The sequence below is a fragment of the Canis lupus genome, chromosome 1, assembly GCF_011100685.1.
Source record: "Canis lupus familiaris isolate Mischka breed German Shepherd chromosome 1, alternate assembly UU_Cfam_GSD_1.0, whole genome shotgun sequence".
NCBI lineage: Eukaryota > Metazoa > Chordata > Mammalia > Carnivora > Canidae > Canis > Canis lupus.
The window spans coordinates 2,168,357-2,192,730 of NC_049222.1; the positions used below are offsets into that span (position 1 = coordinate 2,168,357).

Sequence of the window (24,374 nt, forward strand, 5' to 3'; positions counted from 1 at the left end):
TTGTTGGCTTCTGTCTGTCTGGTTCTTCCCTGCTGCTGCTCTGGTTCCAGCCTGGAGTCCCCTCTCTCACCCGGCAGCCTCACCCCTGCTCTGCCTCCAGCCAGAGCCGGTGGCCCAGGACCCCAAGGCAGGACCTCCAGCCCAGGCCTTGAACCAAGGGGGAAGGGAGGCAAAACAGTTTAACATTTTCAGGGAGCAGGCAGTGACAGGTCATGTTTTATGGCTTTCCCGTCACCCGTGGAAATGCCCTCTCTGCCTCTTCCTCTGCGCTGCATGCTCCTTCCACCATGGCAGGGAGCACTCTCCTCTCTTTATCCACAGGCCTCAGTCCAGAGACTCAGCCATTTTCCGGGCTCCTCTGAGCTCTCTTCTAGAAAAGAAAGAGAGAGATGGGAAGACAAGGGATAGGAAACGCAGCTTTAGTATTTCAACAGTTTGTACTGCCCATGGCTCGAGTCCATCTGCACTGTCACGCTCAAGCTCCACAGGTCCCCGGATTTTCATTTCTACTGCACAAAACATCATGGATGAGCCAAAGTTTCTCTATAATATATTTACCCCATCTATAATGATGACGATTACAGATCATTTAAAATCTGCAAGACTGAAGAATCGTTAACAATTATGGTAAATGCATATTGTGCAATATTATAGGATATTAAATGAATATACAGGAGAACATTAACTGGCATGGAAAAAATATACGACGCTTTCATGTTATGATTTAGTATATATTCACATATATTTAGATCATATAAATAAACTGCCTCTGCACAATTTATGTTTTATATATAATCTAAACTTATATATAATCTAAAGTTATACATTATCTACATTTCTGTGAAGGAAATTTATTTATACCACAAATGTCGCTTGGTACCTTTTAGGTATCAAGTATTGTGTTATACGATTCTTACATAGAAAATGATGGAACAAACAAATACATAACATTTAATATCCAGTGAACGTATTAGAAATAGTAAAAAAAACAAAAACAAACCAGTGGTTATCTTTTAGAAGCTATGGTTTTAGTCATTTATGGTCATTTTTTAAAAAACTTCTTGTTTGTGCTTTGCTATATATTGCAGAGTGCATAAATGTGTGTTAACTCTATAATCACAAACAAAAAATAAAAATTGAAACTCATGTATATTTCCCTCAAAAGTGTTCCTCACTGGATTCTTCTCCCCTGTTCCTAGTTAATACTGTCCCTTCTGCATCCCCCACCTCCCTGAAATCCATTTCTGATTGATCCTCGCCCCTGCACTCTCTTCTGGAAAGTCTCCTAAGGCCGTGGCTTCACCAGGTCTGGCATCCTTCTCTCCTCTGCCACTTGAGTCTCTTGGTAACTAGAGCTTCCAGCTTTACTCACCTGGAAACCTTCCCGTTACCTCATCCCTAAAGGGAGAAACCATCCTTTTGCCTGAATAAGACTTGGAGCTCCCTTCTTGCCCACCAGTGTTGTTCCATGGGTCTCCATAAGCTTGCCACCCATGCAGTTTCCTAGTTGCCATCACTGTGCTGGCCTGAGTGTCCCATCGACATGTTGGAAACACACCTGTTCTGTCCCTGCTAAAGTCTACCTTCTCCATTGGTTTGTCCCTGGTCTCTTATGTGATGACAGTCAGCTCCATGTGCATGGCCCCTGTGCAGTCCCCCATCCTTGCATCAGGTGGACATGCACATGCCGAGCTCTCCTTTGTTTGGTTGTAAGCACTTACACCTTGGGATCCTGCCATTGCTTTGTCTCTGAAGTCCTAAAATTTACCTGTGGGTAATCCATACCCAGCTACCTTCCTTTCCCTAGATGTTCAGGGTCGCTCTCGATGCCTACTCACCTGTCTCGCCCAGAGAGGCTGGCCAGATGGGCTTCATCTGTGCACTCAGTGTGTCCGTCCCTGCCACCGAGCAGATGGGGACACTAGGAGCAAGGAGGGTAGAGTCAGGGTATTTAACCCTTGGCTGCCTCTTGGGGGCAACAAGGCAGCCCCTTCAGTGAGAGCACAGTCCTTGAGGGCTGACCTTCTCCCCATCACTCCACGCGGGTCCTGTGAGTTCTTCCCTTACTTGGCTTCACAGCTTTGCAGAGAAGACAGCACCTATTCCCATTAGCCCATGATGAGCTGTCCCTTGCCTTCCCACCTCCCTGGACGCACCTGTGCAAACAGGTCCCCCTCAAACTGACCTGTTTGAATGAGCCCTGTTTTTCTAGCAGGAAAGGTGACCTACAAAGTTCCAGCACATACTAGAAGGTGGTCCGTTCTGCTGGGTGGGGGAGGAGAGACGGTAGGTGAGCAAGGATTCAGAAATCAAGGGTTTTGCAAGTACGCTGCTGATGGGTATTTTTAGAAGGTGTCATCATCACTTTGCTTCAAAGACTCTGGATTTCTGGGGTGTCATATATATCGATATTCAAATATAAAGGCAAGAATTCCAGTCTTCCATAGATCAATAGTAATTATTTTAGAATAGTCGGATACATTGATTTATCCGCATCTCTGACCCCTTCCACTAACACAAATGAGCAGGAACCGCACGCGTGCATGGTCACATATACGCGGGGCATTTCATTTCGGGTTTAGGTAGTGGCCGGACAGTGTCATTTGTCTGATAACGTGCATTCAGCCTCTATTCTCTAGGTTAGTCACTCCTCATTGTTCCCCAAATCCACCCTGGTGAACCGTTAGAGAGAACACGGTTATGGCAGTTTATTTAATTGTGTAGAGCTTATAGCACAGGGCTTCATAACCACCTGCTTTATTACCTTGCCATGTATAAAATCTGTTCCATCTAAAATAATTGTTTCTAAATCTTCCAAAATGACTAAATTAATGCTTAGTAGAAGCTTTGGAAGAGAGGAGCGGTGGGCACCTGTGTACATGGAGGCCACGCAAGCAGAACTGGGGCAACTTAACCAGCAGAAGAAGCGATTTGCTTCATGGATGGTGCATTAGTTGAGCTGCACTTTTCTATTGATAAAGATCAGCGTTTCCAATAAAAACCAATGCAAGCCTGGCCAGGAGAGACTGTATTTAGAGGAATGACTGCAGGGGAGCCAAGGATCAGGGCAATGAAAGGCCATGGCAAGTGGGTCTGCAGCAGGGAGGCTGCTCTGGCTAGGAGAGCCCACGTGTCTAGGGTCAGGCCCAGGGGCTTGTCTTGGAAGGAGGACCCGCAGGCCGGGGGTGTAGGGGCCAGGGCAGGGAGGGGGGCAGGGCTGGCAGGAGGGCAGGGTGGCTCCGGGAGTGTTTCATCTTTGCCTTGTGGTCTCTCAGGGGTGGGCATGTGCCAGCGCAGGCTCGGGGCAGGTCCAGCTTCAGAGGCTGGGGGAGGACAGAGCTCAGGCTGAGGTCAGGTACCTACGACTTTGTGGGATCAGTCAGCGGGACCAGTGGTCCTGAGGATCATCGATGAGACCCAGATGGGACTTTGGAGGGTCTGCATTTAATCTACTCACTCAAATATGAGGTTAAACTCTGTGGTTCTTTTTCCCCTGACCAGGAGCACTGATGTTTTCAGAGGGGATCACGAGGAGATAGAATGAAATCCCCTCTGCTCAAGATCTCAAAAGATCAGATAAATTCCTACGTTTCTACAAGTGTTTAGACTCTGACCACCTAGAGGAAGAACTATGCTTTTTGGAGGCTTTGCTTTTTTTTGAAACACCGACTTTGGATTCAGCCTGGCCATCCCCTGCACATGCCACATCGGTGCAGCCTGGGTCATGATGCCTGCTCCCCCGGAGGTGACGGACACAGCTATGGGGTGGGCTGTGAGATTGCTGCCACGGTGTCTGGCTTAAATTTAGAAGAGCCTGATAGGGGATCCCTGGGTGGCACAGCGGTTTGGCGCCTGCCTTTGGCCCAGGGCGAGATCCTGGAGACCCGGGATCGAATCCCACGTCGGGCTCCCGGTGCATGGAGCCTGCCTCTCCCTCTGCCTGTGTCTCTGCCTCTCTCTCTCTCTCTCTCTCTGTGACTATCATAAAAAATTAAAAAAAAAAAAAAAAAAAAAAAAGAAGAGCCTGATAAAGGGGGACCAATCCCATTGTTAAGGATTTGCTCTTAAGGGAAAACAGTAGAATAATGAGTTTTCTTTCACACTCTTAGTGCAAAGATAAGAGAGAGCACAATGTGAAAGCCATAAAGTAGGACGCAAAAAAATATGATTATTATGAAACAAGCTAATCATATCAAAGAGTTAGACTTTTTTTTCTTTTTTCTTTTCTTTTCTTTTTTTTTCGATCATGCTTTAAGATTTAATTATTACAATTGTTAAAATCACTTCAAGGCTTTAGGTCATGTGTCTCAGGCGGCATGCTCCCCCAGGACCAGCTTATGAAAACATCGTGACACCCAGGCGGGCGAAAGCGAGCTGCGTGCACAGAAGACATGACAGCAAGGTCTTTTCACAGAATTTACATCTCAAATTGTAGAGAGAGAATACAGCACACAGGTTGAAAAGTCAGTTAGTTACCCTCCCACTCCTGTTACTATTAGAAATGAAACACCAGAAAACATTAGAAATGTTGTGATTCCAAAGACGTGTTCCTCATTAACTGTGCATTGGCTCTTAAGTACAGTACAGGCTGCAAATGTAACTGTATCCTTATTACAAGAGGTAATGAGGCCGAAAATTGGGGAAAATTTAAAGACTATAGTATTTTATTGGTATAACTTTCCAAAATGATGGCTCACGAAGCTGTTGAATGGATAATGCATCAGAACAATAGAACACAGAAACCACGGGATTGAGAGTAACCCTTGGCCCTAAAAGTCGTCCCCGTGGTTTTCTGGCTGTTTGGTGAGGTCGGCCCTCCAGGCTCCCTGGGGGCAGCCCTGGGACCAGGGTTCCCCACCCTGTCTTCACGTGCCACCAGCAGGCATCTCCCACCTTCTGTGCCAGCGGCTCCTGGAAGCCCGGCTGCATCTTGCCTCTGCATCTCGGGGAGTCAGCGTCTTGCCCGGCATGCAGCAGGGACTCAATAAATGTCTGTCCAAGTAAATTTATTTCAACATTTCTTATGATAAAAAGCCAAACTCTATACTGTAAATCAAAAATCAACGCTGGAGGATGTGAGGTTTATCGTGAAGGGAGAGCAGCCTTGACTGGCAGAGATCCTGGGGGTGAGGGTGGGGTAGCTGCAGAGCTGCAGGTGCCCTACAGAAGGGAGCGTCCTGGGGCCACAGGGCTCAGGACAGGACTGCAGGGCCCTGGGGCGGGGACATCCCTCAGCAGGAGCGGGGCATGGCCCAGGTGAGGCCCTCGGGGACGGGGGACCATACATCACAGGCATGAGGACAAGCAATCCCTAACACTGCCCGGAACCCCTCCAGGTCCTTCCATGGAATTCCGTTAGTGAATAGAGTTCAGGAGATTCCAGAGGAAAGAAGAGACTACCCTGGCGAGGTAAGAAGAAAAGGAGGAGGGCAGCTTTGCCAGACCCAGGTAGACAGCGTGGGAGGGAGGTGGTATCTGTGCGATGAATAGCGCCCAGCAGGGGGTTTGAACGTGGAGTGGATGCCTATAGCAGGCTTGCCCGCTCAGTCCTTACAAACCAATATCCATATAAATGATGTAAAACAAGGCTTTCACCAGGTGCTCATGTGAGAAGGGAAAGTTTAGGGCTTCGGGGCAGCATTTACAGGAGAGGGGATTTAAGGCCATGAATACAGAGGCCCAGGAGCCCCGGGGCTGGGGCAGGGGGCTGTAGATGGGAGCTGCCAGCTGGGGGTGGGCACAGCCACAGATCTACCAGCCGACAAATCCAATCCCTGGAGCTTGTCCTCATCCTCGGGGCTAGAAGATGGCCTGGGACATGTGATAACCTCGTGCCCTGGGTCCTCGCTCTCAGGGACAGACGCACGGGTGCAGTCCGGGCCCAAGGGTACAGATGCATGGGCTCTTGCACCGCCCCAGGCTCCTCAGGCATCCGCAGTGTGGATCCAGGCTCACCCTCCCTCCTGCAGGCCCTCTTGGACCCTGTCTCCACTCTCTACTCCTTTATTCTTCCTTCCCAGGGATTTGCACCCCACAGCCTTGAAATACCTAGAGTCCCTTCCTCAAGGTGGGGGGGCAGTGGTGGGGGTGAAGTATGTCCTTAGTCCTTAGTATTATAACAACAAAAATCAGCGGATTATAATTCCTGGCTAGTTCTTCCAAGTTTTGCATTTTCAGAAGGCTGAGGCTGAATCAATCCGTTCATGTTGTTCCAATATTCCTTAATGATTTGCTTTACAAAGATTTGTTTTTAAAGAGTAAAACCCTCTTCAAACAAGCACTGCTAAGTATGATTTCCCGGAGAGGCCGCCTGTACGATCCCAGCAACCGCCCTGGGCTAATGGCACACGATCCACCCAACCAAGGATGTGTGAGAGACAGCAGCAAAATATGGCTGGGTTTTGTCTTTATGTGGTTATGTAAACTGGTGCTAATTTTTTTTTTTTTAAGAAAAAAGGAATCCTATAGCAGAGTGACAGAGAGAGGCCTCAGCAGCAAACAAAATGAATACTTGCTTTAAAAAAATGTCAAAATGTGGATGTGCCTCCAATCATTTAAAAAATAGGAGGTGATAAGTTGGAAATGTCAGGTAATTGGCAGACAGATAGAAAGTTAAACTGTGTCCTCAGTGAAGAAAATTAACCAGCAGCTGCCAGCAGGGACCCCAAGGTCATGTGAATGCCAGAATCAAGCAAAGCCCAATCATTCAGAAGGGGCTCTCGGCGGATGTCCCCCTCCCTGGTCATTTCCAGATCTCTCAGGAACTGCCCTGAACTACTGCCAACATGTGTTCATTTCTAAAAATTACATAGATTGTGATTTATTACCCATCACACTACAAAAATCCACTGTGAATTAAATCAGCCCTTTGTTTAAATTGCTCCTCGGCAATACGTATCATATCGTCATAAATGACATTGAAGTTATAATCTGCAGTTGCCGGCCTCAGCCACTGATAAGGCTCCACCGTGGGACGATCAATACTTACTATTCATTTTTGAAATTATCTTCACATTGATCCCTGAACAAGCGCCAGCAACACAGAGACACAGCGCCTTTAATACAATAATTATATAAAGGTTTACAGGCTCATCCTCCCAGCCAATAAAAGCTGTCAACTGGCAGGGACAGTTACAATCCCATAATCCATCAAAACCCTGTTCTCTGACCTGTGGGCTTCTGGGCTTTCGGGAGAGCACGATAAACACGCACATGGAGGGGAGGACAGTGCACGGGCAGGCCAGACAAAGGCAACGAGGGATATTACTGATTAACGCAAAATCCTCTGAGTGGCCAGAGCACCTTTTTTTTTTATATATATGATAGGAACAATGCAGGGTCATCTATTCATCTATGCTGATTGTAATTCAACCAGGAGGAACCCAGCCAGCCACTTCTCTGCTTTTATTTTTGGGTCTTTAATTTATCAGGTTTGATCGTGTACCAGATGATTTACAGTAATGAAGTAAGCCCATGGAAATCAGAGTGGAGACAGGTGCCTCAGGACAGGGGCAAGCCAGGGTCTGAGACCAGAGAAGGGGAGACAGATCAATGGGTATGGGACTCAGGCTCAGGGCTCTGTCTCTCTCTCTGTCTCTCTCTCTCACACACACACACACACGCAGTTGGACACATGCACATGTGCACACACACACATGCAAACACACACAGGCACACAGACACACACACACGCAGAGACACATACATACAGGTACACAGACACACACAGACACATGCAGGCACAGACATACAGGGACACACATGCACACATAGACACATGCACACACAGAGATACACACATGTAGAGACATATACACATAGGCCGAGACACACAAACACATACAGATTAACAAGAACACACACATACATCCAGATGCACATATGCACACATGCACACACATGAAGACACACAGGGGCACATACAGGCACATAGGCACATGCAGATGCACACATGCATACACATGCAGAGACCTACACATGGGCAGACACACTCATAGACATATGCAGACACACACAGATACACAGGGACACACAAACACACAGACACATGCACGCAGAGACATATACACACGGGCACACAGACACACACACAGACGCATGCAGACACACAGAGACACACAGGGACACACACAGGCACACAGAAACACATGCACATGCACACAGAGACACAAGACACACATATAGAGATACACACAGAGACACACATGCACACACAGATACACGTGTGTAGAGACATATGCACACATATACACACAGGCCCAAACACACAAACACATACAAACTCACAAGGACACACACACACACACACACACACACATAGAATCATAGTAAAAATCTTCCCAGTTGGACAGCCCGGGTAGCTCATCGGTTTAGCGCCACCTTCAGCCCAGGGTGTGATCCTGGAGACCCGGGATCGAGTCCCACATCAGGCTCCCTGCTTGGAGCCTGCTTCTTCCTCTGCCTGTGTCTCTGCCTCTCTCTCTCTCTCTATCTGTGTCTCTCAAAAATAAATAAATAAAATCTTAAAAAAAAAATCTTCCCAGTCAAGTCTGAGTGGACGTCGTGAATTATAAGAAATCCTGCAACTTTCTGTACCTGTGTTTTGCCAGTAATTAAAGCAAAGTCATTTACTGAATCTGTTTAATGTGTCCTTGAATGTAACCTTGTTCAGGAAAATAGACCGAGAACAGCTCACAGGGTAGACCTCGAATCGTCTATGATTTTCAACTGTTTTTGGGTGTGATTCGAGATGTGAATTTGTGCCGCCAGAGGCCTGGGCAGGCTGGCTGGGGCAGGCCGGCCGGGGGAGCAGTGGGTCCAAGGCCGTGTCCAGCTGCAGATGGTGGGCTTCCTCCCCGTCAGCCCCTTGAGAGTGAGGGCTGGGCAGGGGGTGTCACGGGAGAGCACACACTGGAAGAGGGACAGCAGAACACGCACCCGGGCTTGGGCCTTGGGGATGCCCGCCGCCCCAGGCTGCCCTCAGCTCTCCCCGCCTGTTCCTTCTGTCTCAAGTCAGCTTCTCTGAGGTGGTATCGATCTTGGTAGTGTCCAGAATGACAAATTACTGGCTTTTAATAGATCTTTTGGAAAATTTGTTATTATTTACAATTGTCAGCTTTACAGTACTCCAGAGAAATGGTCACCTGGTATGGAGTGGGCCTACTTTCAGGGTTTTTTTTGTTGTCTTTTGGGTTGGAATAAGTTCCTATGTTCTGAGCAGGAGAACAAGGCTTCCAGCCAAGAGGACGAGGGCGCTGGCAGGGGGAGTGTCCGTTGGGGGCAGGGCAAGCAAATTGTGGGGTTGCACGCAGTGGGAAGGGTGTTGAGTCTGCCAACTTCATAGGAGTGTGATGGATGTGGGAAATTCTAAAAAGTAAGCATCAGGTCTGGAGAGTTATCAGCATTTGTGTGAGGCCTCGATGTCTTCCAATTCATTTATTTTTATTTATTTTTAATTTTTATTTAAAAACATTTTTTTAAGTAGGCTCCATGCCCAGTGTGGGACCCAGTTTGGGGTTGGAACTTATGACCCTGAAATCAAGACCTGAGCTGAGATCAAGAGTTGGATGCTTAACCCACTGAGCCACTCAGGTGTCCCTGGCTTTATTATTATTATTATTATTATTATTATTATTATTATTATTTAAGCTGCATTATGTGCCCATTAAGGCCAGTCAGTGGGGGCGGAAAAGTCAGTAGAGCAGGAACCCTGCCTTCCAAATGCTCCTCAAGGCACCCTGAAGATCCCAGGGGGTGCAGAGAGGCCCCGGGGAGAAACGGGGTATGGGCAGCACATCCCAGCACCCAGAGGTGCCTGCACCCCGCAGGGTCGCATCTGCTGCCATAGCTGTCTCGTTTGTGCAAGTCCTTGGGCAGAAGACCACTTGGAGAAACAGAAGGGAAAAAACACTTAAGAACATGGAGAGGGAGTCAGAGAAGCCTCCCGTCCACACAGACTTTTGGGGATGACGCAGTCACCTTTCCATTTCGAACCAAAGAAAGTGTCCCTGTGACGGTGACCCAGGCCTGCCAGGTGCACCAGTGATATCGTCTGCGACGGCCACGGAGGCAGGGGCATCTCGATGTGGCCGACGGGCCTCCTATCCCTCGATCCTAAGTGCCCCATTAGCGACACGGGCCGAGGCAACAGACAGGCCCCCAGGAGAGACCTCAGCATCCCCCAGGGGCACCAAGGAGTGGGTCTCTATCCTGGGTTGGGGGCAAGGGCTCCAGTCGAGCTTGCAGTGGGAGCTGTTAGGAGCAGATGTGATGGGCACATGTGGAGCAACGGTGAGCAGGGGGTGTACAGACAAGGGGGCCGCGGGGGTGACTTAAGACATGTGGGTTCATGGAGAAGCACAGATCCACGTTGGAAACGTGTGTTTCATGTGGGGAATTTGTGTGCCCCACCTGGTGTTGCCGCCCCTTCCAGAAGGAGCTCCCATGATTAACTCAAACCAGAAAGCCAGATGCCAGCTGGCGGCGTGCGGGTGGCAGCCCTGGTGGGACACATGGCGGCCCTGCTGTCCCCTCTGCGAGCTGTCCCCTTCCCTCAAGAACACGGTCGGCGTGTCTCAGTCTGTCCAGCTGCCGTAACCAAGTACCACATACTGGGTGCCTTATAACCAACAAGCAAATAATTTCTCACCGTCCCAGAGGCCGCACATCCAAACTCCGCTGCCAGAGCGCTGGGGCCCTGGAGAGCCCCCCTCCCCTGAGTTGCAGACGGCCTACTTCCCATTTTCTCCCCACGCAGTAGAAGGAAGGCAATTGAGAGCCCTGTCTCAAATGAACCCTGGGATTTGGGCTCCCCCCTCATGACCTCATGAATTCCCAGAGGCCCCACCTCCTAACACCATCCCCTTGGGGGTTGGAATTTCAAAGGGGGAATATTGAGGGGCAGACACATTCAGCGCATTGCAAAAACTATAATATTTTCAACTTGCAAATCTGAGGGCGTACCTGTTAAACGCCACTCTCCATCCTCCCGCCCCCACCCTGGGGCCCTCGTGGCACATTCTGTGTTGGTGAATTTGACTCCTCCGGGGACCCCACGTATGGGCAGGCAATCACTCAGGGTTTGCTTTACTCAGTGGCGTATGCTCACAGCACATCCACGGGGTAGATGCACAGAATTTCCTTACTTTTAAGGCCGAGTAACATGCCTCTGCATGGATTAACAACACTGTGTTCACCCTTTGATCATCGATGCACACTTGCTGCATCCACCGTTCGAGTACTGTGAACAACCTGCCAGGAACTCCACGAGGCCCTGCTTTTGGATGAATCCCTGGGAGTTAGAGTGGATAAATCCCCAGAAGTGGGATTGCTGTGTCCCATGGTAACCCTATCTCCTTTTTTTTTTTTTTTTTTTTTTAAGGAACCACAATATGCTTTCCGCAGTGGCCACACCGCTTTGCATTCCCTCCCCCAGCACGCAGTGGTCTCCTTTCTCTACGTCCTCACCGGCATTTGCTCTCTCTGCCTATTCGGTCCTGATAATGACTGTTCTATGAGGTGTGAGGGGCTATCTCAAGGAAGCTCTGATTTGCACTTTTGATGATTAGTGATGCTGGAATCGTCCAGGACTTGTTGAGTTAGAGTTCAGTGAGAAGAGTCTTTAAGCAGCAGGACACCCATAAGGCTTTGAACCCCTGTCCCCACTCTGGCCTCCTTCCAGACTCGCCACCATTCTGTTGCTTCACGTCCCCGTTTTCCAGCAAACGATGCCTCCCTGCTTGCATACGCCATGACTTCCTGCCTGGACACCTCTGCTTGTGGTCTGTTCTGTCTTGTGCCCCCAATCCCGCATTCCCAGACACGTCTCCATGTCAAGGATGAGCTCAGATGCTTGCTCACATTGGAAGCCCTCCCAGGCCAGCTGCAAGGGGAACCTTCTTATGTTCTTCCTTAAATTTTAGACTAGATCAGGTTTCTCAGTCTCAGCTCTGTTGACATTTTGAGTCAGATAATTCTTTGTGACAGGAGCTGTCCTGTATATTATAGGGTTTTTAATAGCACCTCTTACTCCCACCTAGTAGATCCCAGCATCACCTTCCCCCCTCCCAAATGTCTCCAAGTCCCCCAGACATCACCTAGTGTCCCAGATGGGGTGGTTCCCCCTAAAAACATTCTTCATAAACAGTGACCCCAACAGTGTCAGGATCCTAACCTTGGATCTAGAACTCATGTTGGTGGCTTCCAGTATTTTGGTCATGTAAACTGCTCACCCGCTCACTCAGTCAACACTTTGTTTTCTCCTTCATTCCTGGGCACAACAACCCAGAAGCAACACAGACACATGGGTGGAGATGATCCCAAAAGCCAGGGCCAACAAGACTTCTTTGAGAAGTCAAATCAAGGGCTGGTCATACTGCCCAGAGAGGTCAGGCCAGGATTAGGGAACAGGATCATAATGTGCTCGCCCGAGGCCATCGCCACATGCCGCACAGCACCCTGGTGTCACATGACATGCCACCCCGCTGGACTCTGCTCTTTGAAGACGCAGGCACGCGGGGGTGCACTCTTCATCCACACGGGCACGTACTTCCAGGAATTTCTTGAATTCTTTTTTACCAGTCAAAGCCCAGGATGACCTCATGTACACCGTGTTATTTCAAAGTTACTATGCAAAGTAGTCTTCAGCAATCATTTAAGTTTTACAATTATCTGTGGCTGTGAACGGAGGTGAGGAAGCCTCACAGTAGTGAACCAGGCAAGCACCTTGCGCTATTACAACAGAGATATGAGAGGAAGGTCACTGAAACGGGTCATGTCTTCAGGAAGACAGGTGATCCGGCAGGTGGCCTAGCTTTCCAGTGGAGGTTTGCAGAGAAGGAAGGACAAAGGGATATTAATATTTGGTAAGCCCATCCTAGAAAAAAAATACCACATTATCCCATCTTTTGTATGGTTGCTCCATACAACCTGGCCATCCTGGGGTGGATGGAGGAGCAGCGAGGTCCCCATCCCATGAGTAAGAATGGCCTGGCAGATAGCCCACAGGGAGGACCAGGCCTCAGTGAGAGGAGAAGCTGAAGGTATTTAAGAGAAGGTATGCAGCAAGCAAAAGGCCATGAGTTCCAAATGGAGTGATGCGGGGGCTGGGAGCCTGGGAGGGACCCAGCCCTTTGGAGGTGGGCATCTGGGAGTATTGGGGCCCTGGAGGGCGGACCTGTCGTGGGCTTCGACGTGTGTGACCTGAGGGGGTGTCCTGCTGTGCGACACATGGTCCCCCCTGTGGAACATCCCCAAACCACCGCATGCCCCATCTCACAGACAGGAGCAGCTCAGCAGCCGATTCTGGAGCAGGAACTGTTTCCAGGCTGCAACCATGGGCTGGCAGTTGCGCAGTCACAGGAGGGCTCATGGGCCTGAGAGGTCACCACCCCTCCCACCCCGCCAGCAGCTGCTGGCCTCTGTCCCCCAGCATGGCCTGCGGGTCCTCGCAGCATAGCAGCCGCCCATGGAGCCGTAGCAACAGCACCAGGCGGTAGCTGGGATGCGTGTGCCTTCCTGTTTCAGAAGTGAGCTCGCTAATTTCCACAACAGCCTGTTAGACACTTGGTGGGCTCTACTGGCTGTGGGAGGGAGGGGACCATATGTGACATGGTCGGGTGGGAGCACTCCCAGAGGCTGGTGACCTGACTCTGCATGTAGGTATGTGGTCACAGGGGCTGGTGTATGTGTGCGCACGTGTGTGCTCCTACCGTGGACATGCATGTGGGGAGGTGGCTGGTGTGATGACCTCTACTGGCACCCATGTGGATAGTCTCCAAGCAGTTGTCCTATGATATGTGTAATCTATTACCACGGTTCCTCTTAAATACTAACTGGTAAGCCTCTACCATTGGAGCAACCATACAAAAGATGGGATAATGTGGTATTTTTTTTCTAGGACGGGCTTACCAAATATTAATTACATTTATGTGTGTACAGGGACAGGAGGAAATTGAGCAAAGTAGAGATGGTGCCAACACATGGGATTCACAGGGTTCCTTGACAAGCAGGTTCACACTTATGGAGAGCCTGTTTCTCGAGGCCACCATGCGGAGCTCCTTCCCTGGCATCCTTGCCAATGCCCCGCGTCTCCCACCCTTAGGGTCTCGTGCAGGCATCTGGTTCTCACCTACCACCAGATAATAGCACACATTAGTGCTAAAATACGGCCACATAGGGATACATATGAGATTCTTGGGATACTTGAGATGCCTTAACTTGTATTTTTATTTAATTGCTTTCGACTTATAACAATGGAGAAGTAGTGAGCTGTGTAAGGACAGCGGTCCCTACGCCGTAGACGATGTATCTATTATCTGGCTTGCATGAAGGTCATCGACCTATGACAGTTGGAGTAGCGGAAACATTAGAAATCATGTGCAATTTAATCTTTACACAAATAAAGGAGAAGTATCACAATGCCTGAATAATGAAGACTCTCACGGAGAAAAAGAGAAGTCTGTCCCCGAGGAGAGGCCTCATTTTCTCTGCTGCACCGTTCCGACGCGCACACTGAGATCCACTGTCGGGCTGACACTCGTATTAATAGAATTTTGGCTGGGAGAGAGTCGATGTTCTCCGTGATTGCCCTGCGCAGCGGTGACTCAGTTCTTCCGCACCCGCTCATCACTGCCCCGTGTCAGCGCTGAGACCATTGTTCGCTGGAAAACTGTCATGGGGGCTGAAATTAACTGTTTCCCTCCTGTGACGAGGAACAACAACTCCTGTCCTCCCTTTCCAGGATACGCCTGCTGCACCTTTTAGAGAGTTACCAAGAAAGGGAACACCTAGCCTTCACCCAACGTGAAATAAGATGAAAACACAACCCTGAGACCTATAAATGGGGGGGGGGGGTTGGTTTTAAGGCGGAAATGAAATGTCTAGGTGTCATGTCTGTGAGACCGGGAATGTTTACCGCCTCTGTACGAGCTGCTCCCGCCGATAAGCCCGGTTCTGTTGGAGAAGACCTGTGCACGCAGCACTGGGCTCTGGCGCCCAAGGTGGGGGTGTCAGGACGGCAGGAACCGGGCAGGGCGTGGACTGTCACCTTTCCTTCTCATGGTTCCTTCACAGGGACCTCTCCCAATTGTTGCCGCGTCAATAGAACCAGGGATAGAGAAACACACCGGGAAAGGGAAAAAGAAAGACCCGCCTCTGAGAAGGGAGTTCCTTTTTGGCTTTACCTTCTCACATTCAAGGGAAATTTTCTATTGCAGAACAACGTTCAGTTTGCAGAATTTGCAAAGGACCGCGATGAGTTCCTGGTTATGCCCTCCCGTCTCCCTGGCGTCTTTGTCATGACTGATGAGCCAGCACCAATGCTGTCTCAACTACACTCCATCCTTTATTTGCACTTCCCCGGCTCCTCCCTGCTGTCTGTCCTCCTGCCCCAGGACCGCCACCGGGACCGCCATCACTCGTAGGCACATGGCCGCTCGGGCTCCGTGGAGGGTGTTTCTCCGCTGCCCTCGCACCCGGACCCCGGCAGTCCCAGGTGCACGGGGCAGGTGCCGTGTAGCACGCCTCTCCCGCCGAGCTTGCCTGAGGCCGTTCTCATGATTAGGACGATGGGCTTGGTGGGGAAGACCACAGCAGTGCAGTGGCATGGTCACACCCGCCTGCACCCTATCCGCAGGACACACCCCTGCTGCTGACTGACCTGTTACCTGGCTGGGTGTCCTTCAGGTGCCCCATTCCCTTTCCTTGCTGCTCTTTTGGGGAACATCTCACTAAACTCAGGCCACCCTTCAGGCTGTTCCGTCTACTCTGGGGGGAGTAGCCACATAGATTATTTGGAATTCTGTTATGGAAACTTGTCTCCTTTCTCCATTTACTTATCCCATTATGTTTTGTTTACCACTACGAGTTTATGGATATTTATGTTATACTTCAGTTTATAATCCAATACCACGTTATTTATCTTGTTGCCCAAACTGTTTCAGCTTTACCCTCAGGGAGCTGTTTCGGCAGCTTCGGTGTCCCCAACACGCGCCACCGCTGCGGGCGCTTCTCCTCCCCGGCGCCCCACCCCGGCAGGACGCAGGCTCACCCTGGGGGGGGGGGGGGGACGTGCTGGCTGCCCACGGGGCCGCTGTGTTTCCACGTCCGCTCGGCGGACACAGCGCAGACCGGCATGCGCGTGAACCTGCGCTACGCTGCTCTCCATCTCTTCTGCAGCCCTCCCTCAACAGTGAGAACCCCGGCTCCCACCGCCCACCAGCGATTCTCTTACCTGTTTAAGTTGGTACACAAGGGCATTCTCATGGGAAAGTACCACTGGCAGATGCTGTGGCGACTAGGTTCAGGGGCCCGCCCTTTCCCCACTAGCTCTCAAACCCAGGCCCACGCGGGAGGCTGTGGCGCTGGGGTCATGCCGGCTCCCGGAGGGCGCCTCGGGACTGGCTCTGTCTGCTTGCTGCTTGCCATTTCTGGGGGGACAGCCTCTGTGGACATGGACGGCAGGTGAGGGGGCCTCTGTCCCAGAGGCAGCCCCTGAGCACAGCTGCGCAGCACCCAGAGACCAAGAGAGCTCCCCTCGTGGATGCCCCCAGCTCCCACTCCGCATGGACTGACATGTTCACTTAAATTTCAAATAAATAACCTTCTAAAACTAAGCATTTTTTTTATTTTCTGTTTTTTTTTTGTTGTTGTTGTTGTTTTGCTTTTGCTTTGTTTTTATGCTGTGCTGTTTTGAAATTACCTCTTTCTTGAAACCAAATATGAATTTAGGGATTAATTTACCAAATAAAAGTGCTTTTTGTTTGTTACATTTTGCCTCTATGAAGTGGATGCTCCTCGTGTGATTGGGCCACAAGAAATCCGTCTGTGGCATGCCTGTCTGTTACCAACGCACATCCGGTCTGAGGGAGAGGAATTTCATTAGGGAGACTTTCCATGGAAGCACCGTGCACACACCTGTCTGTCTCCATCGGCACTTGGAAACACCTAATTATTATATTAAATGTATGTCATTAGCTACTTGCAGCCTCTCGAGCATGGGAGAATGACACTTCAGAAAGTGAAAAGCTTTGTAGAGCAGCTACTAAACCAAATGTGCTATTTTTCGTTTGTTTCCAAATAATCGTTAATCAAGCAATGCTTTCCAGAGAGCATATCAGTCCTGCTTTCTTTCCAGCTTAAGAACATACATGAAGGATATTTCTACCAATGTCGATCAGTGCAATCTTACCAAACGTGATAAGTGTGCACACGGGCAGTATCAGAAGCTGTTGGCACCACCTGGAATATCAGAATCCATCATGAGCCCGGAGGGACCAGCCCTCAGGCCGTGTGCGGCCTGCCCTCCTGGAGTCCTGGACACACATGGTAGGTGTGACTTCCCAGCTGAAGACTTTGACACTGGATTACAGTTTCATTGAATGAGTGGAACATGGTTTATCTCCAATACATTATTCTTGAAAGAAGGAAACTAGAAATTCTGAAGTGTGCCTTCTCTCGATGATCCTTGGAGATGACGTTTGGAATGCTTGTCTCCATTTTAGCTTTGAGAAAGCTTACCATAACAACCAAGCACTAAAATTAAGTATTTATATTATAGAATTAGATTAATATTTTTGTTTCTAAAACATGGTTGCGTCTGATCAGTAAATTCTGGCTTCGAAGCATTCTGTGCTCCCAAGCAAAACAAGGGAAAATAAGATGAAATGTAAAAAGACTCAGAGCAGAGACACGTCTGCTTATGGACCAGAAACTGGAAAGAAATGGAAATCCCAGCGCAGGTGGAACCAGGGTTCTGCTGGTCTCCAAGGCACTGGCAATGGCACGTCGGGTTTCAGCTCTGGGTGGACTCATGTGAGCAAACGCTAGAAACAGAAAAGGACTGCAGACTCACTGCTGTTCTTAGTAGATGTCAGCCTAAGATGAGAACCCAAAGAGAAGCCACCTCTTGGTCAATGGCCATCTGACTGGACAAAGACCCCTGGGTGTCACCCTTGCAGACACCCTGACCCAGCCTGGCCTGGGCAGGAGGAGGGAAGCAAAGGGCTCAGCAGGTGAGAGAGAAAACAAAGGCAGAAAGAAAGGCAAAGCCAAAACCACTTGCTCAAGCTGAGAATCCTAATTCTTGAAATAAATTAAAAAAAAAAAAATTGCATGCTGGAGAGAAGGAAGTGCGGCCAAATTTTAGAAGGAGCTAGAAGGGGTAATAAAGGAGAGCCCATGCCCTGACCTCACACTGGGTGGTCCCCCCTCAGTCCCTGGGTGGCAGCCCATCCTCTGCCTCCCTCATCTCTGCAGCTGGGGGCTGGCGAGGCCCTGAACCCAACAGCACGCCCTGACCCTGAGTCCCAATGAGCTCCCTGTGCCAATCTCAGTAGCATCGTTTCTTCCCGAGTTGACCACATACCATGTTCACATTGTGGATGTCTCTTCTCCATCCAGTGAAATCTGGCAACTGTCTTCCACTAGTCACACTGTCAGCTTTTAGGGGGTTTTGGTGTCAGGTTATGGCAAATAAGGCTTTGCTCTGAAGGCTTGTTCATCCACTGGGTCATGATCCCACATTTGGTTGATCTTCTATGAGTGCTTCAGTGTATACAAAGGAATAAGCCCTGGTCCCTGAGACGTGGAAGTGAGGATATGCTTCTTTAGGTTTCCAAGGATGGTCCACCACCGAGCGCCCCCCTCATTTGGGATTTCTCCTTCACTGGGCTGAGCCGTGCTGTCTCTTCTTGTCCTATGTTCTAGAATTTACCACAAACACATGTCTCCATTATTTGATATAAAGGCTCAAATTTAATTGTGTCTGTTTTAATACAAAACATCTCTGGAAGAACATAGAGCATGATTCATTAGCCGTGCTTCTCCCTTTGTGTCTCACCCGGACGCGCCAATTAAAGAGGACGTTTCCAAACATAAAGCCTAGCTTCCAGGACCAAATTCCGGATTTCCAGCTCTGCTAGCTGGGATATAACCCAACTCATCAGGCACCAAACGGGCTTGCTTTTGTTTTTTTTGTTTTTTGTTTTTTTTGTTTTTTGTTTTTTATTATTGTTGTTGTTGTTTGTTTCCATTATTTGGCAGGATCTCTTTTATCTTTTACCCCCTCACATTAAAGTCACTTTTGTTTTCATAAATGGAATGGCAGTGCAGGATCAGCCAAGGACAGGAAGGGAGGGTGGGGGTCACATTGCAACGTAGTCAACTGCCACCCGATAATGTCCTTGGCATCCCAAACAGAAATTTCCAACGGCAAATAACCAAGCATGCTTTAAATACATAACTATGTGCTCTGCCTCATTGCATTTTCTACACGACATTGTTTCTCCTTGACACATCAAATCAATGCTGATAGACACAGGACCCCTCTGGCTTCCCGGGTAATCTAGTATTTCATGTGAGAGTACATGCTGCCCTAATTACTCTTTCTTTGTGCAAAATATTGTATGTGGTTTGGTTAAGCTTGCCCAGATCTTGCCAAGTTGCTGTCCTTAGGAAAAAAAAATAAGCAAGCATTCAGTTTTTCAAATATCTAAGAATGACTTCTCACGTGAAATGTAGATGGACATGGTCTCAGGAAAGTGCAACATGGACCACAGGGATTCACAGATGTTTTCAAAACCAAGAGCTTGCAAATCTTACCTCCTGGATGGTGGTGTTTGTACCACAGTAGGATGGAGAAAGGAAGGGCGTGGGCTCTGTGGGTGGATGAGGCCCTCCAAGGCCCCAGGCTTGGCCTATGTCTACACCTGCAGTCAGCTCTTCCTGAAGCAGGGCGGAGAGCTGTGCACACACCACTCACCACCTGGCAGGCCGAGGGATCGTGTTGCCTGCTCTTCCCAGGGGGTTCCCAGTGGAAAGTCCTAGGAAGGGTCATTAATGAGTGTTTGGAAATGGCAGAGTTATGGTGTCTTCATAATGAGATAATGGGATGGCTAACAATGGGACAGATGCTTGCCAGGGCTGCCTGAAAGTCCTGGCAACATGTGAGGGAAGACAAAGCTGTGCCACCAGCAAGACCGTCCTGGACACCCTGAGTTTTCAGAAGCTGGTTACACAATCCAGTCTCTGAAATAGAGTGAAGTGGGGAGCTGTAGCCCTGGCCGGTGTCACCCGGGATCTACAGGTGCCAACAACAGAAACCCAATCCTGCTATTTAAGTGGGAACGACCTGGTGCCAGCGGTCAGGGCCCAACAACTGGGACTAGAGACCACCCTATGGGAGGATAGGTGTTGCACACCACGGGCAACGCCAGCCTCGGCCTCTGCCCGGCCGTCATGCAGAGCATAGGCAGTGCGGCCCCTGCAGCCAGCGTGGGACCACGGGCCAGCCACATCCTGCCGAGGGCCCAGGCCACCACTTGCTAGCGAGCTCTGTCTCAATCAAGGTTGGGCGGGGTCCCAGGACAGGATGGGCACCTGGGTCCCCAGAAGTCCACGTAGGGAGGTGGAGACACTCTCCCCCCTCCAGCTGCTCGGGGAACAGGGCTGCGGCAGCAGAAACCTGATCAGGCCATGGAGCAGCAGCTGCAGATGCTCCAGGGGCTCTGCGCTGGGCCCTGCAGGGCAGCAGTGCGCTTGGCCGTAGGATATGCCATGTGTGTGTGCTTCCGAAGGCCCAAAGCAAAGCTTGTCCCTCGGGCACATGGGCAGGGCCATTTGTCATCCTCAGGCTGGGCTCCAAGCTCCAGAGGGCGAGCTGCCCCTCCCGGGCTGGGTTGCGCTGCCTTCCCGTGGCGACCTCCAAGGGCCTGTCCCCTGAGCACGTGTGTCCTAATCTCTTCTTAGACGGATGCCAGGCCGATTGGATTAAAGCCTACCCTACTGACCTCATTTTAGCTTAATCACCCTTTTAAAGAGCCAGTCTCCACGCACAGCCACACTCTGAGGTCCTGGGGGCGAGGGCTTTAACTTGTAGATTCAGCCTGCAACACCAGCTTTCCTGCTTCTCTGCCACCAGGAGAGCACCCTCCCTCAGGTGTGACGCAACCCAGGGCTCAGCCATTGTGGGCACCCCCAACCCCGGCCTTGCACGTCCTGCAGCCTTTCATGTCAGAACAAGGCAAAGTCACAATGCTGTCAGAAAAATGTAAAAGCCGCACCACTTGTATGACGCACGTTAGCCCTGTAAAGACAGGTAGGACCATTTCACGTGCGACCGAGTCAGTGTGTTGAGCACGTAACCAGCAGGCAGGACGTGGATTAGGTCCTGTAGACAGACAAAGTAGAGAAACACTAACACTGACGCCACGGCATTTGCACAATCTGCTGTACGCTGAGCTGAGCACCCTGCTCGGTTCACAGGCTTTTATTAGATCACATTCATGTTTTTTTCTCTCTCTTTTTTAAAAAATCTTATTTTATTTACATTCAATTAGCTAATGTGTAGTATATCATAAGCTTCAGGTGTAGAATTCAGTAAATCCTTAGTTACACTGCATTTATTTTTATCTTTATTTTTAATTTAATTTTTAAAGATTTATTTATTTATTCATGAGAAAGAGAGAGGCAGAGACACAGGCAGAGGGAGAAGTAGGCTCCCTGCCGGGAGCCAGATGCAGGACTCGATCCCAGGACCCCGGGATCACTCCCTGAGCCGAAGGCAGATGCTCCACCGCTAAGCCCCCCAGGCATCCCAACCACATTTATTTTTAAAGATATGTCCACAAAGTGTGAGAATCTGAGAAGGACTTCACTGAAGGACAATTTCTGAACTCACCACAGCTTTATTCATGGCACTACCCACTTTTTGGCCACTGCAGGCCAGCCTCATGACACGGGGTTCGCAGCAGATAGGTGGGAGAGAGGAAGGTGCTGGGTGTGTAGACTGGCAGTGAAGGAGGCCTGCAGCTTTCAGCCTTTTTCTCCCCCTCCTCTGGGGCTTCTCCAGGCCTCTAGTTATAGGGACCACAGACCCCTGGATGGGCCACCGAGCCTGGCTCGCATGCATCACCCAGCACCACGGAGATCATGGCAGCCTTCGAACCCCGGTGTCACCCCCAGGACGGCGTTCAGACCCACGGGGAAGCCCGTCTCCAGCCCAAGCCCCTGCCATCAAAACAAAGTTGATTTGGATTCAACTGGATATGCTAACATTTCTACAGCAGGAGAGGGTGGGTCCGTCCTCCCTCCTTCCCTCCCTGCCTCTCTTGGTCTCTGCTGGAACCAGAGGGTTTAAGAAGGATGAGATTATATCTTATTCCCTGATTTTTGGCTCTCAAAATCCCCTGTGAAAAATGGAGAAGGGAGATTCAGCCACTTTATCTTCTTAAAGAGATAATTTTAATAAATCAAGTCACCTTCTGGAAGCGTGTCACCGACATTTTGTTCTCCTGTGTTATAAGTGACCCATGTTTATTTTTGAAACTCAAGGTTTCTGTTTTAAAGAGAATATTTCAGTAACACTTCATGGAATGATCCTGGTACGTATGCACCTTCCTACCCCCCTCACCAAGTTAGACCATCGCAAACGTTGGAAGGGACTTGGCCTTGATGTAACTTCAACTTTTCCTCAATGTTTTTTTCATGTAGAAATAGCAAACACTTCATTTTGTGGGCTTTCATGAGTTTAATTTTGAAAAATAATTAAGTATGATGGGGCACCTGGAGGCCTCAGGGGGTTGAGGGTCTGCCTTCAGCTCAGGACATGATCTTGGGGTCCTGGGATCGAGTCCCACTCGGGCTCCCCACAGGGAGCTTGCTTCTCTCTTTGTCTATGTCTCTGCCTCTCTCTGTGTGTCTCTCATGAATAAATAAATAAAATCCTTAAAAATATATACTTAAGTGTGGAACTAAATTCTATGGTGTGTTTGGTGGTCCTCAGCAGTTTGGGCTCTTACTGTCCAGTGCACACCTGCCCTGCCCCATCCTCACCTGAGCTACAGTGGCAGGGTTCACAGTCCAAGCTGTTTCTAACTTTATCCAAACCGAGCCTTTGACCCCTGCAGTCAATGGCTGAAGTTATAGATTACAGATCCTTTACCTCTGCTAATGGGCTTTCAGATTGCAGGAGCCAGCCTGAAGGGCCAGAGACGGCTCGGGCATCGACAGTCTGCTCTTCCTGTTACACGACTCAGGAACCCAGCCTGGGGGCAATTATCCAGGCTCCAAGGAGACATTGCATTTCCCTGGGAGCCCCTGATGGCGCTCAGTGCCAAACGAGGCCTCATGCAGGATGGCAGGAATGAACTCATGCTTTCTCCTGGCGGCCCCCTCCCTGGGCCAGCACACCATCCACCCCTGCTGCACCCAGATGCCACAAGCCGCAGTGCAGACTTGCCACCGCCTGATCTTGCCGTTGCTCAGACCCTCACTGACCACCCTGTCACCTCAGAGCAGACCGAGAAAGAAAATAATAAACACCATTTTGGTATAAACTTCTTATTTCAGCACGAGACAATCTTTTTCTCACACATCAAGGGTCAAATGGTTTGCTTTTATTTTCCACTTAGCATCATATCGTGAATGCTGTGTGTTTAGTGTTCTCAAACAGAAATTGCAGTGTCTTCAGAGCTAGCCAGTTCTTGCGAGCACCTCTCCCATTCCCTTCACATTGCTCCATTTTTCAGACAATCTCTGATTATGGGTGGTGCTGAGGTGGAAATCACCATATTGTGTATGGAAACACTGAGTAACCAAGCATGCATACCTTTAAGGTCTTGACGCGTATCTATTACCAACCAGCCCTCTGCAAATCCCATATTCAGTAGTACAACAGTTCCCGGCACAACTTTGACTGTGTGTTTTCTGTAAATAACTCCACTGGAAACTTAAACCCATTAAAAAGTCAGCCTTCTGGCTAAACTTGGACTTCTTTTATTAGAGTAGAGGTTAGACATTTTAAAAATACGTGATTTTCTTCTGTAAAGTGCCTGGGGGTAGGCTGTGACCACTTCTTAGGTGGGTGTCATAGTTTGGGGTCCTTAGGAGAATAAATGTTGAAATTAGATCTGCTGAGGTTGTCAGCCCCTTGCTGCATGTGACCACAGGGAAGTTGCTGACTCCCCACGCTCCGGGCCTCTTTCATCTAAGAATGTGAACGTTTCTAACACCTTGTCGTGAGGTTCCACGTGCGGCGTCTGTGACATGACTTGCCATCTGACATCAGTTAATTTATTTGATAAAAATGTATTTAGGTTTGGTTTTGCTGCCAAACTAGGAGCTGAGAATGGACTGGGAAGGTGAAGAAAGCTACCTGCACTGTGACTGTTTCCTTTATGAGCAAGATTAACCCTGATCTATTACTTTTTAATTTTTTTCCTAACACGATCTTGATTTAATGATCTGTTTATTTATCAGTTTACCTAATCTTCCTGTGGCACAGAATATATGAAAATGGTCATTTGGGGGGCTTGGGGAAGAAACCCAGCTGGGTGGTCAAGACGCACAGTAATGGGACCCCGATGTGTTACAGCAGA

The 24,374-nt window shown here is 49.4% G+C and overlaps 2 long non-coding RNA genes across 2 annotated transcripts; one reads left to right on the forward strand and one right to left on the reverse strand.

Moving 5' to 3' along the window:
- Window positions 1-111: 111 nt before the first annotated feature.
- LOC119870622 lies at window positions 112-19,950 on the reverse strand. Its single transcript, XR_005352982.1, has 3 exons — window positions 19,600-19,950; window positions 1,839-1,921; window positions 112-370 (listed from the first exon to the last, which is right to left on the reverse strand). It is a non-coding gene; the product is annotated as an uncharacterized LOC119870622 (long non-coding RNA).
- A 15-nt stretch (window positions 19,951-19,965) lies between these two features.
- On the forward strand, window positions 19,966-22,179 carry LOC119870623. The gene is made up of 3 exons (XR_005352983.1): window positions 19,966-20,083; window positions 20,918-21,094; window positions 21,848-22,179. It is a non-coding gene; the product is annotated as an uncharacterized LOC119870623 (long non-coding RNA).
- The last annotated feature ends 2,195 nt before the right edge of the window (window positions 22,180-24,374 follow it).